An 11947-nucleotide genomic window follows, 5' to 3' on the forward strand; every position below is an offset into this window, starting at 1 on the left:
CGCCTCTGGAGCAGATGGAACTTGAACCCAAACCTCCTGGTCCAGTAGTATGGTCTCTACCACTCTGCACTTTCTGGAGAACCATAAGAAATAGGTGCAAGCATAGGTCATTTAGTGGCTCAAACTGGTCATGATTCAACAAAGACATAGCTGACCTGATTATATCCTTAACTCTAATTTCCTGTCCACATGCCCCAGCCCTTGACGCCCTTGTAAGTCCAACTAAGCCTTGCATTCAATAATACTGGCAAACGTGAGCACTGGGAAATGGAATGCCAAACACTAAAGTCTCTCAGAGAGAAGTAATACTTTTCATCTCTCTCCCAAATGAGTAAAACTTTACATTTAGATTTCAGATAGGATGAAGCATTTCAGTATTCTCCCCCTCAATCCCACTCAGAATCTTTTAAGTTTCAATAAGATTACCTCTCATTTTTCTAAACTCTAATTAATATATTCTGTTGCAAAAATACTAATAGTAATATCTGGATTATTATATTATTCCCTGCAATGCATGGATTCTAGATACCATTACAATGTCAGTACACATTAGGTATGCAATGGTCTAATGGTATAATCCAGCAGCTCAGCTAATGTTCTGGGTATCCAGGTTCAAATCTTGTCGAGGGAGATGGAATTAAGTAACTAATAATGACCATGAAGGCATTGCCAATTATTCATCTGGGTTACTAATGTCCTTCAAGGAATGAAACTATCTTTGTTGCATGGTGCCACATGTTGCCTATATGTGATTTCAGATCCCCATAATAATGTGGTTGACCCATAAGTGTCCTCTGGGCAATACACCATGACTGGATTAAAATATATAGTGGTGTGATGAAACAATTGCTAAGTTTTATCAGAATTACAATTGCGAAATCAACATATTTTCCATATTCTGTTGACATGTCAAGACTGGTTTTGCAATACAGGTGTAAATTACACAGCTAATCTCAAAACTAAGCTTGGCATTTCCATTCAACCAGTTTCGTCTCAGGAACAGAGAATGCCTCTCAACAAAGTACAAATTTCCCCTCAGGGAATGGAAATAACCATCAACATCATAGCAATAAGAATAAAGAACTATGAATACTGGAAATCTAAGACAATAACAGAAATTGCTGGAGAAATTCGGAAAGACAAGGAACATCTGTCGTGAGAAAAGCAGACTTAACATTTAGAGTCCAGTGTCCTTTCACCAGTTACACAGTAATGTCTGAACAATTGAGTAATTGTTTGAACCCTTTTAGCACAGAGTTAACATTAGAGTCTTACCACTGTTACTGAGAAAATGCAAACACACCTACAAAAAGGTGAGCATCACCAATTTCTTTCCACAATTTTCAAGCAGGCACACAAAAGATAGAAAGCCATGTTTTCCATGTCTAAATAGATATTGGTGATTTATGAGAGGTGCTAATTTAAATTAGCATGTCCAAAATTTTAACATTGTGGCAATTGGGCAACAAGGATCAAACTATTGTGAGTTACGGGTGAAGCTTATGGCTAGGGCGGGGTTTAGTAAGCAGGAGGGTAAATATTTTCATGAATAGGATGGCATAATGGAGAAACGATCACTTAAGAATGTCAGCCCATTATGACTGGTGCTAGCAGCAGTGGGTGGTATTCATGTGGTAAGGGTGCCAGGTAAACCCAGGCAACTTGAAGGCCAAAAGAACTGCGGATGCTGAAATCAGAAACAAGAACAGAAGTTGCTAGGAAAGTTCAATAGGTCTGCCAGCATTTTATGAAGAGATATCAGAGTTAACAGAGGAAAGTCACCAGACTCGAAATGTTAAGTCTGATTCTCTTCATAGATGCTGCTAGACTTGCTGAGCTTTTCCAGCAATTTCTGTTTTTGCAACTTGGTCAAACTTTGGAGGGGGTGCTATAAAGTTTAGGGGATACCAGTCCCCATCCTGCTGATTGTGACTCCTAAGATCCTGACCACGGTTTGGGTCGACTGACTGTAACAAAACCACCTCCACTGAACCAATTGTTCCACGCACCTGTACGATTAAACAGCAACTTTGGTGAGAATGATGATCTCCCACACAGGAATGGAAACTACAAGGTCATGCTTTACAGAGCAGGACAATCATAAAATATGATCGTATTGCCCCAGTAATTTCAGGTTTTCAGGCAGAATTATTTGTGAGGGTATTTTCCCATATTTTCCCTGATGTGTGGCAAGCACACCTGCACTTGAAGGGACTACCTATTATTAGATAATGACTTTCTAACCTTTAATTCTCTCAGAATATCCTTCATAGAATCACACAGCACAGAATCCCTCCACTAACTGCCTATAACTCGCAGCTGCAGGCCTTTGGAAAGTTGCTACATTGTATGTATTTTGTGTCAGTATTGATGGACCAACATTCTAATAATCTCGATACAGAAATCAATCAGCTCTTCTAGGAATAAGCATGAAAGGAGTTAATCTTAGTACTCACTATTAATCGTACTGAGTGTTGTTTAATTTCATTCAAAGGCAAAACATCAATGCTAAAGAACTGAATAGCAGAACTAATTATCCAATGTCAACATCAAGTATTCCACGTCAGTCATATATTGGTCTGATAGAGGCAGACTAAAAGCACCAAAGAATGGAATTGTAGACTGGTTACAGCACAGAAGAACCTCACCCAGCCTATCATGTCCATGCCGGCCCTCTGTAAGAACAATTCTGGTTGATACACACCTTGCTGTATAGCCGATTTTTTAAAATCAAATTCCCTTTCCAATGCTGCAACTGAATCTGCCTCCACCACAGATCCATGAAGTGAATTCTAAACCCTAGTCACTCACTGCATAAAAACATTTTTCCTCATGACTCTGTTGCCACTGTCGCCAATTACTTTAAATCTGTTTTCTGGTTGTTGCCTGTTCCGTTAACTATTCTGAACAGTTAATCACTACTTAATCTGTCTCCAAGCCTCACAATTATGGAATTAGTTCTGTTTCAGTAATATTTAAATTTCCCAAACAAACTACCTTTAGGTTCCTTGAAGAGACATTTATCTCATCTGTTTGAATTGAATCCAAGTACAGAAGATTAACAGCAAAGTGAGACAGGTACATGCATATGTGTGAGGTAAAATTCCTGAAAAGATTTCAGATTGAGAGCAGCACATCAACCCAACACCGATTTCTAGATTTAACACAGGCAAATTCATAGTCGAGTGAGAGTCTCCACTCAGGTGTTAAAAATTCAACAAATTTGTTCCAATAGGTCATTAATTATCACTTGAACTCCACTTTTACAATCACACATTTAACAGAATTCACTGCATCTTGTCAGATCTGAGAGATGACTATTTGATGCAATGAATTGACATGTTGGGAGATCTTAATGACTGAAATTAGCAAGCTTAGGTTAGCCACAATGATTTGAAAGTAAATTGCAACTTATTGTAGTTATTTCCAGTGCTTTAGAGTATACTCACATTCTTCTCAAATTCTTCTTGTAGGTGTTCACTGCAGTAAGGGAGCAAAATATGCATGAAGCCCTCCTTAATTGTCGGAAAACCCATCAGGTTCACTCATGTCCTTCAAGGAAGGAAACTGCCATCCTTGCATAATATGGCCTACATATGACTCCAGGCTCCCACAGCGATATGGTTGACCTTTAACTGCCCTCACTGCAATTAGGGAGGGTAATAAACCATGATTGGATTTAAAAAAAACATGATGAAAAACTTGCTAACAGATTCACCACAATTAGAACTATAAAATCCAACATATTTTCCATATCCTGTTGGTATAGAATCCCTACAGTGTGAAAACAGGCTCTTCTGCCCAACAAGTCCACACCGGCCATCCCACACAAACCCATTCCCCATTTACCCCTGACAAATGCACCTAACCTACACATCCCTGAACACTATGGGCAATTTATCATGACCAATTCACCTAATCTGCACATCAGAAAACCTGCACAGACACAGAGAGAAATGCAAACTCCACAATGACAGTCGCCCAAGGCTGGAATTGAACCCGGGTCCCTGGTGCTGTGAGGCAACAGTGCTAACCACTGAGCCACAGTCCCACCATTGAGCCACTGGCAGGACTGGTTTCGCAATATAGTTGTAATTTACACAGCTAATTTCAAAATTAGGTTTGGTGTTCCATTCAACCAGTTTCATCTCCGGAACAGAGAATGACTCTTAACAAAGTACAAATTCCACCTCAGGGAATGGAAATAACTATCAACATCATAGCAATAAGAATGAGAAACAGTGAATGCTGGAAATCAAAAACAATAACAGAAATTGCTGAATAAATTTAGAAAGATAAGCAGCATGTGTAGAGAAAAACAGAGTTGACATTTAGAGTCCAGTGTCCTTTCACCAGTTACACAATAATACCTGAACAATTGAGTAATTGTTTGATCCCTTTTAGCATGGAGTTAACATTAGAATCTTACCAGTCAAGAGTGTGGTGCTGGAAAAGCACACCAGGTCAGGCGGCATCTGAGGTGCAGGAAGATTGATATTTTAGGCAAAAGCCCTTCATCCTGATGTTTACCCAAAAAGGTTGATTTTCCTGCTCCTCAGATGCCACCTGACCTGCTGTGCTTTTCCAGCACCACACTCTCGACTCTAATCTCCAGCATCTGCAGTCCTCACTTTCACCTATTAGAATCTAACCACCCTTTCTGAGAAAAGACAAATTCCTATAAAAGGTCTTTAAAACAATTTAACACAACAAATACTTTCTTTCAAGACATAAAACCTTTTCGAAGCTTGTTAATAAGAAACAGGAACTGCATAGTATGCCTGTGAGGATAATGTCACAGGCTGCCTTCACCCATTGCCAATAATCAATGTTTCAGAATGCCTGGTTGGAAATCAATGTAGATGTAGTTAATGAAAGATGTACATTGTCATTGGTTGCCTTAATTTTTCAATTACTGACGATAATAATTTTGCAAACTTGCCATTTAAAACAAAGAAAACCATCTTTATCTTAGGAACAGAAAGCAAATCAACAAAACAGTAAATTTCACTTGAGGAGAAGTGGTCAGTCAAAGTGCATTAAAAACAAAATCTTACTCCATAAGACCGTTTTTGACTCTATACACAAATCTTTCTGATAAACAAAGTAAGTTGCTTTGGAACAAAAACTGAAATTGCTGGTGAAACTCAGCAGGTCTGGCAGCATCTATGGAGAGATAGCAAAATTAACAGTTTGGATCCAGTAGCTCTTCTTCCTCATTGATAATCACTAGGAAAAGATGGTATAGATGCTGAAAGACAGAGGGTTCGGGCTGTGGGTGGTGATGGTAAAGGAGAAAGCAGTAGGTGGAGTCAGTGCCCAGAGGGTGAGTTGGGCAGACAAAAGGCTGAAAAACCAAGAAGGATAAAAGCTGAAAATAGAGACCACAAGTTGGTGACAATGAGTTGGCTACTGAAAGCAGCCCATGTGAAAACAGGGCAAGGGGTATGGGATGGGTTAAGGACACGGGAGAAAGTGTTCAGTTCTTAAAATTATTCATCTCAATATAGTGTCTTGAAAGTTTCAAAGTGCCAAAGCAGAAAATCTGATTCTGTTCTTCCAACAGCAGCAGCCCGAGAGACAAATGTTGGCCAGGGAACACTGTGGTGTGTTGAAGTTAAAGATCACTTAAAATCAGCTTCATAGTCCAACAGGTTTATTTAGAAGTACCAGCTTTTGGAGTATGTCATTCCATCATGACTAGTGCCAGTAGCAGTGGATCGCAAGACACATGATAAGGCTGCCAAATAATCCCAGGTAATCTGCCGTAGCTTTAGAGGGGGGGTACCATCTTGCTTGGGGGATACAAGTCCCCAGCCCCCTGATAGTGGCACCTATGATCCTGGCTGCAGTTCGGTTGACTGACCGTAACAAAGCCACCTCCACTTAACCAGTTGTTCCAAGACCCTGTCTGATTAAGCAGCAACTTTGGGTGGAAGGACAGGGGTGGAAACCACACCGACAGGTTTTACAGAGCAGGACAATCGTAAAGTATGATTGTGTCATCTCAGTAATTTCAGGTGGTAACAGTTATTTGGGCAGAATTATTTGCTGGGGGTATTCCAACCTAACTCCCCTGCCTTATGCTTCCCCTGGTGTGTAAGTCAGGGCAAGTGCATCTGCACATGGCTGGGTCTATCTATCATTACTTAATGGCTCTTGACCTTTTACTTGTCCCAGGATACAGACTCCTGCTCATTGACTACAGTTTCGCCTTCAACACCGTTATGTCCTCCACACTGATCTCAAAACTCCAAGACCGAGATCTCGGCTCTGCCCTTTGCAACTGGATCCTCAGCTTCCTGGCCCAATCAATAAAGATAGACAACTGCACATACTCCACGATAACATTCCAACCAGGCATTCTGCACTGGTTACCATCTATCAATGTTGCAGAATGCCTAGTTGGCGATCAAGGTAGATTTAATTTATTAGAGATGTGTATTGTCATTGGTTGCCTTAATTTTCAATTACTGACGATAATAAATTACACAAGCTTTCCGTTTAAAACAAGGAAAGCCGGCATCATCTTTGGAACAGAGAGCGAATCAACAAAACAGTAAATTTCATTTGGGGGAAAGTGGTCGATGTCAAAATGCATTAAAAACAAAATCAAGAAGGTTATTTCATTAGTCATGTGTATCTCTCCTAATTGAGTACAGTTGGTTCTGGTATAACACGATTGATCCATTCTTGTATACCCATGACTGCGTCGCCAAATGCCAGACTAATGCCATTTACAGGTTCACTGGTGACACCACCGTAGTCAGTCGAATCTCAGATGGTGATGAAACAGACTACAGATGGGAGGTGGAAGACCTGGAAAAATGGTGCACTGAGAACAACCTAGCTCTCAATGCTGGCAAAACCAAAGAATTCATTATTGACTTTAGGTGGGATGTTACTAATGCCCCCTACACATTAACAGCACAGAGGAAGAATGAGTGGAGAGTGTCAAACTTCTGGGTGTGGTCATCCACAACAAGCTTTCTTGGACAGCTCATGTGGACACACTGGTTACAAAGGCTCAATAATGTCTCTTCTTTCTCAGGCAGCTGAGGAAATTTGCCATGATGGCAAATACCTTTGCCAACTTTTATAGGTGCGCCATCAAGCGCATTCTGTCTGGATGTATCACTACCTGGATGGCAACTGTACCATTCAGGTTCGGAGACAGTTACAGAGAGTGGTGAACTCAGCCCAGACAATTACAAAGGCCAACCTCCCATCTATAGAATCCATCTACCAGGCTCGCTGTCAAGGAAAGGCCGCCAGCATTCTCAAAGATCCATCCCACCCTGGCAATGCTTTTCTACAACCTCTACCATCGGGGAGAAGGTACAGAAGCCTGAACACATGCACCGGCCAGTTTCGTAACAGTTTCTTCCTGACTGTTGTTAGAATACTGAATGGACTCACAAACTCTTAACATTTGCCTGTATCTGTGTTTTTGTTTTTTGCCGCTGTTTACCTATTATTTACTTATCTATGCTACTTAACTCTGTGATCTGCCTGTATTGCTCGCAAGACAAAGCTTTTCACTGTGTCTTGGTACACGTGACAATAAATTAAATTCAAATTCAATTCAATTGTGCGATCTCGCGTTAGAAGAAAATCACACAGCAGCCATGCCATTTAAACTAATAGGGCCAGGATCGCATTACAGCCAATGCAGGTAAAGAAGGTTCATGTTCGACAAACAGCAGTCTAAATTCTACAATCGTGTTAAAGCCAATTCTCATTGAAGAAACATGCGTTACAGTAGAACTGACTGTATTTGTTCCATGAGACCCTTTTTGACACTATATTTAGGGCACATACAAAAATATTTCTGCAAAGCACAGGAAGTTGCTTTGGAACAAAAAAAACAGAATTGCTGGAGAAACTGTGCAGCATCTGTGGAGAGATAACAAAGTTAACAGTTTGGGTCCAGAGGCCCTTCTTTCTAACTGATACTCGCTAGGAACAGATGATATATATGCTGAAAGCAGAGGGTTGGAGGTGGGACTGGCGATGTTAAAGAAGTGAGCAATTGGAGGAGACAGAGACCAGAGGGAGAATTAGGTAGACAAAGGACTGAAAAGCCAGAAAAGATGAAAGCTGATAATGGCGACTATAAGTAGGTGAAAATGTGTTGGCTCTGCTGAAAGTGTGGTAACAGGGCAAGGGGTGTGGAGTAGGTAAAGAACATGGGAGAAAGTGTTCAGTTCTTAAAATTATTCATTTCAATATTGAGTCCTGAAAGCTGCAGAGTCCCAGAGCAGGAAATGTGATGCTTTTCTTCCTTCGAGAGCACAGCAGCAGGCCAAGAGAGAAATGTTGGTCAGAGAACACTGTGAAGTGTTGAAGGGACAGTCCACTGGAAGTTTCCTTGGAGTTTCTCTTGAGTTTCCTCAAAGCTCCTTTGAAGAGTCACTCATTAAATCTCTTAACACCTGCAGAAATGTGCATCATCCATTTCTTGATGCAGTCTCCAAACAGGCAGCCAACAGACAGAAAGCCAAACTTTCTATATTTACTTGCTTTTTGGTGATTTAAGAGAGGAACTCTCTTTAAGAGAAGAAGGCTAAGAGGGGATTTGATAGAGACATACAAGGTAATCAGAGGATTAGATAGGGTAGACAGTGAAAGTCTTTTTCCTTGGATGATGACATCAGCTTGTACGAGGGGGCATAACTACAAATTGAGGGGTGATAGATTTAAGACAGATGTCAGAGACAGGTTCTTTACGCAGAGAGTGGTAAGGGCGTGGAATGCCCTACTTGCTAATGTAGTCAACTCAGCCACATTGGGGAGATTTAAACAATCCTTAGATAAGCACTTGGATAATGATGAGATAGTGTAGGGGGACGAACTGAGAATAGTTCACAGGTCGGCGCAACATTGAGGGCCGAAGGGCCTGTTCTGAGCTGTATTAGATTAGATTAGATTACATTACATTACATTACAGTGAGGAAACAGGCCCTTCGGCCCAACAAGTCCACACCGACCCGCCGAAGCGCAAACCACCCATATCCCTACATTTACCCATTACCTAACACTACGGGCAATTTAGCATGGCCAATTCATCTGACCTGCACATCTTTGGATTGTGGGAGGAAACCGGAGCACCCGGAGGAAACCCATGCAGACATGGAGAGAATGTGCAAACTCCACACAGTTAGTCGCCTGAGTATTGTTCTATGTTCTAAACTCACTTCCAAAACTTTAACAGTGTGGGCAATTGGACACACAAGCCCAGTTAGGGGGTGAAGCTTACAGCTAGGGAGGGGTTTTGCCAGGTAGAAGAGCAAAAGTTTTAGTGAGTAAGGTGGGGTGATGTGGCAACGGCCGCTTAAGAATATCATCCCATCACGACTGGTGCCGGCAGCAGTGGGTAGCAAATCATGTGGTAAGGCTGTAAAATAAACCCAAGCAACCTGGTCATAGATTTGGAGGGGGTGCTATCTTGTTTGAGGATACCAGTTCCCAGCACTAGTGGTGCCTATGATCCTGGCTGCAGTTTGGTTGACTGACCGTAACAAAGCCACCTCTACTTAACCGATTGTTCCAAGGCCCTGTCTGATTAAGCAGCAACTTTGGGGGGAAGGACCTTCTCCCACATGGGGGTGGAGACCACACTGACTGGTTGGACAGAGCAGGACAATCACAAAATATGATTGTATCACCCCAGTAATTTCAAGTAGTAACAGATTTTTGGGCAGAATTATTTACTGGGGGCTATACTAACTCAATTTCCCGACCTCACACTTCCCCTGATGTGTAAGCCAGGGGCGTGCACTTGGCTGGGTCTGTCTATTGTTATTTAATGCCTCTCAATGCTTTAGTTCTCTCCAGAAACGCTTCATCGTATCACACAGCATAGATTTGGACTCTTCAGTCCAACCTATCCATGATGATCACGTTTTCCAAACCAAATTGATCCCACTTGCCTGCCTTTAGCACATATCCCTCCAAGCCTTTCCTATTCATGCACACATCTAAATGTATTTTCAATGTTGTAACTGTACCTGTATGCATCACTTCGTCTGGCAGTTCATTCACCATATGAATGACCCTGTGTGCGAAAAGGTTGCCCCTCAGGTCAACTTTAAATCTTTCTCCTCTCATTTTAAAAATATACCTCCTAGCAAAAGACCTTTGCTATTCAACTCATCCATGCCCCTCATGATTTTAGAAACATTTATAAGGTTACCCCTCAACATTCAACAGACCGGTGAAAGCAGTCCCAGCTTATCCTTATAACTCAAACTGTCCAGTCCCAGCAACATCCTGGTAAATGTTTTCCAAACACTCTCCAAACTATTAATATCGTCCTTTAGCAGGGGTAACCAGATATGTAAACGATACTCCAAAAAAGTCCTGTGCAATGTCAACATCCTATACTCAACAGTCTGAGCAATGTAAGTAAGTGTGCTAAATGCCATGTGGAGGTCCTGCCTATGAGAGCTGCTGACTAATCTTGCTGCTACCAGGAATGGAAGTAGCGGAGAGGAATAGCAAATAGGGCCTGCAATTAAAACCAAGTCCAGAGTCCTGCCAAGGTTAAGTTGCTTGAATGAGGCTGTATGGAGTAGGGAAGAACATGGATTAAGAATCATCAGGGCTGGAGGGAGGGAAATCCTGGGGGAGACAATGATCTTGGGACAGACTTCCAATGGGCACAGGATGAAAAGAGAGGAGGCACCGACTTCTCGCCCAGCCACCAACCTACCATTTCACAAGGTGAGCTAATCTCTAAAGGTAAAATGCCAGAAGCAGAAGAAAGAAGTCACTAAGTGACTATTAATTTGTTACGTCAGCCTGAATTTGTGCATGGGTGCCCAGGACATCCAATGTTTTTCCTGCTGCTGGTGAAATCATAGTGGGGACTGATAGGCAATGGATAAATTAATGATTCCCCACCCAATGCCATGTCATTCACAGCTGCAGGTCTTTGAAAAGTTGCTATTATGTATTTTGTGTCAATATTGGTGGACCTATTGAGGATCTGAATAGAAGAATTAATGACGATCCAGTGTCAGCATCAAGTATTCCATCTCAGTCTTGATAGAGGCAGATTAAACTCACAGAACCATAGAATCATAGACTGGTGACAGCACAGAAGGAGGTCATTTGGCCCATGATTTCTCTGCCAGCTCTCATAGAGCAATTTTGTTTGTTACACACCTCTCCCCTTTCACCATAACCCAGTAATGTTTTTATCAAATTCCCTTTCAAATGCTGGAATTGAATCAGCCACCACCACAGACCTATGAAGTGCATTCTAGATCTTAGCTACTCACTGCATGAAAACATTTTTTCTCATGTTACCGCTGACACTTTTGCCAATTATTTTAAATCAGTTTTCTGGTTCCTGCTTATTCCATTAACAGTTGGAAGCAACTCATCTCTAGTTAATCTGCCTCCATGTCTCACATTTCTGAAATTGACTCATCGAATATTTCAATTTCCCAAACAAACTACCTTTAAATTACTTGACGAGATATTTATCTCATCTGTTTGAACTGAATCCAAGTACAGAAGATTAACCACAAATTGAGATAAGCACGTGCAGTAAGGTAAAATTCCTGAAATAGGCATCAGCCTGTTTCGAAACGGTTTCCACCCTACTGCTGTTAGAATACTGAATGGACTCTCAAACTCTTAGCATTCACCTGTACCTGTCATAGAGTCATAGAGATGTACAGCATGGAAACAGACCCTTCAGTCCAACCCGTCCATGCCGACCAGATATCCCAACCCAATCTAGCCCCACCTGCCAGCACCCGGCCCATATCCCTCCAAACCCTTCCTATTCATATACCCATCCAAATGCCTCTTAAATGTTGCAATTGTACCAGCCTCCACCACATCCTCTGGCAGCTTATTCCATACATGTACCACCCTCTGCGTGAAAAAGTTGCCCCTTCGGTCTCTTTTATATCTTTCCCCTCTCACCCTAAAC

This window comes from Chiloscyllium plagiosum, chromosome 15, assembly GCF_004010195.1.
Source record: "Chiloscyllium plagiosum isolate BGI_BamShark_2017 chromosome 15, ASM401019v2, whole genome shotgun sequence".
Classification (NCBI taxonomy): domain Eukaryota; kingdom Metazoa; phylum Chordata; class Chondrichthyes; order Orectolobiformes; family Hemiscylliidae; genus Chiloscyllium; species Chiloscyllium plagiosum.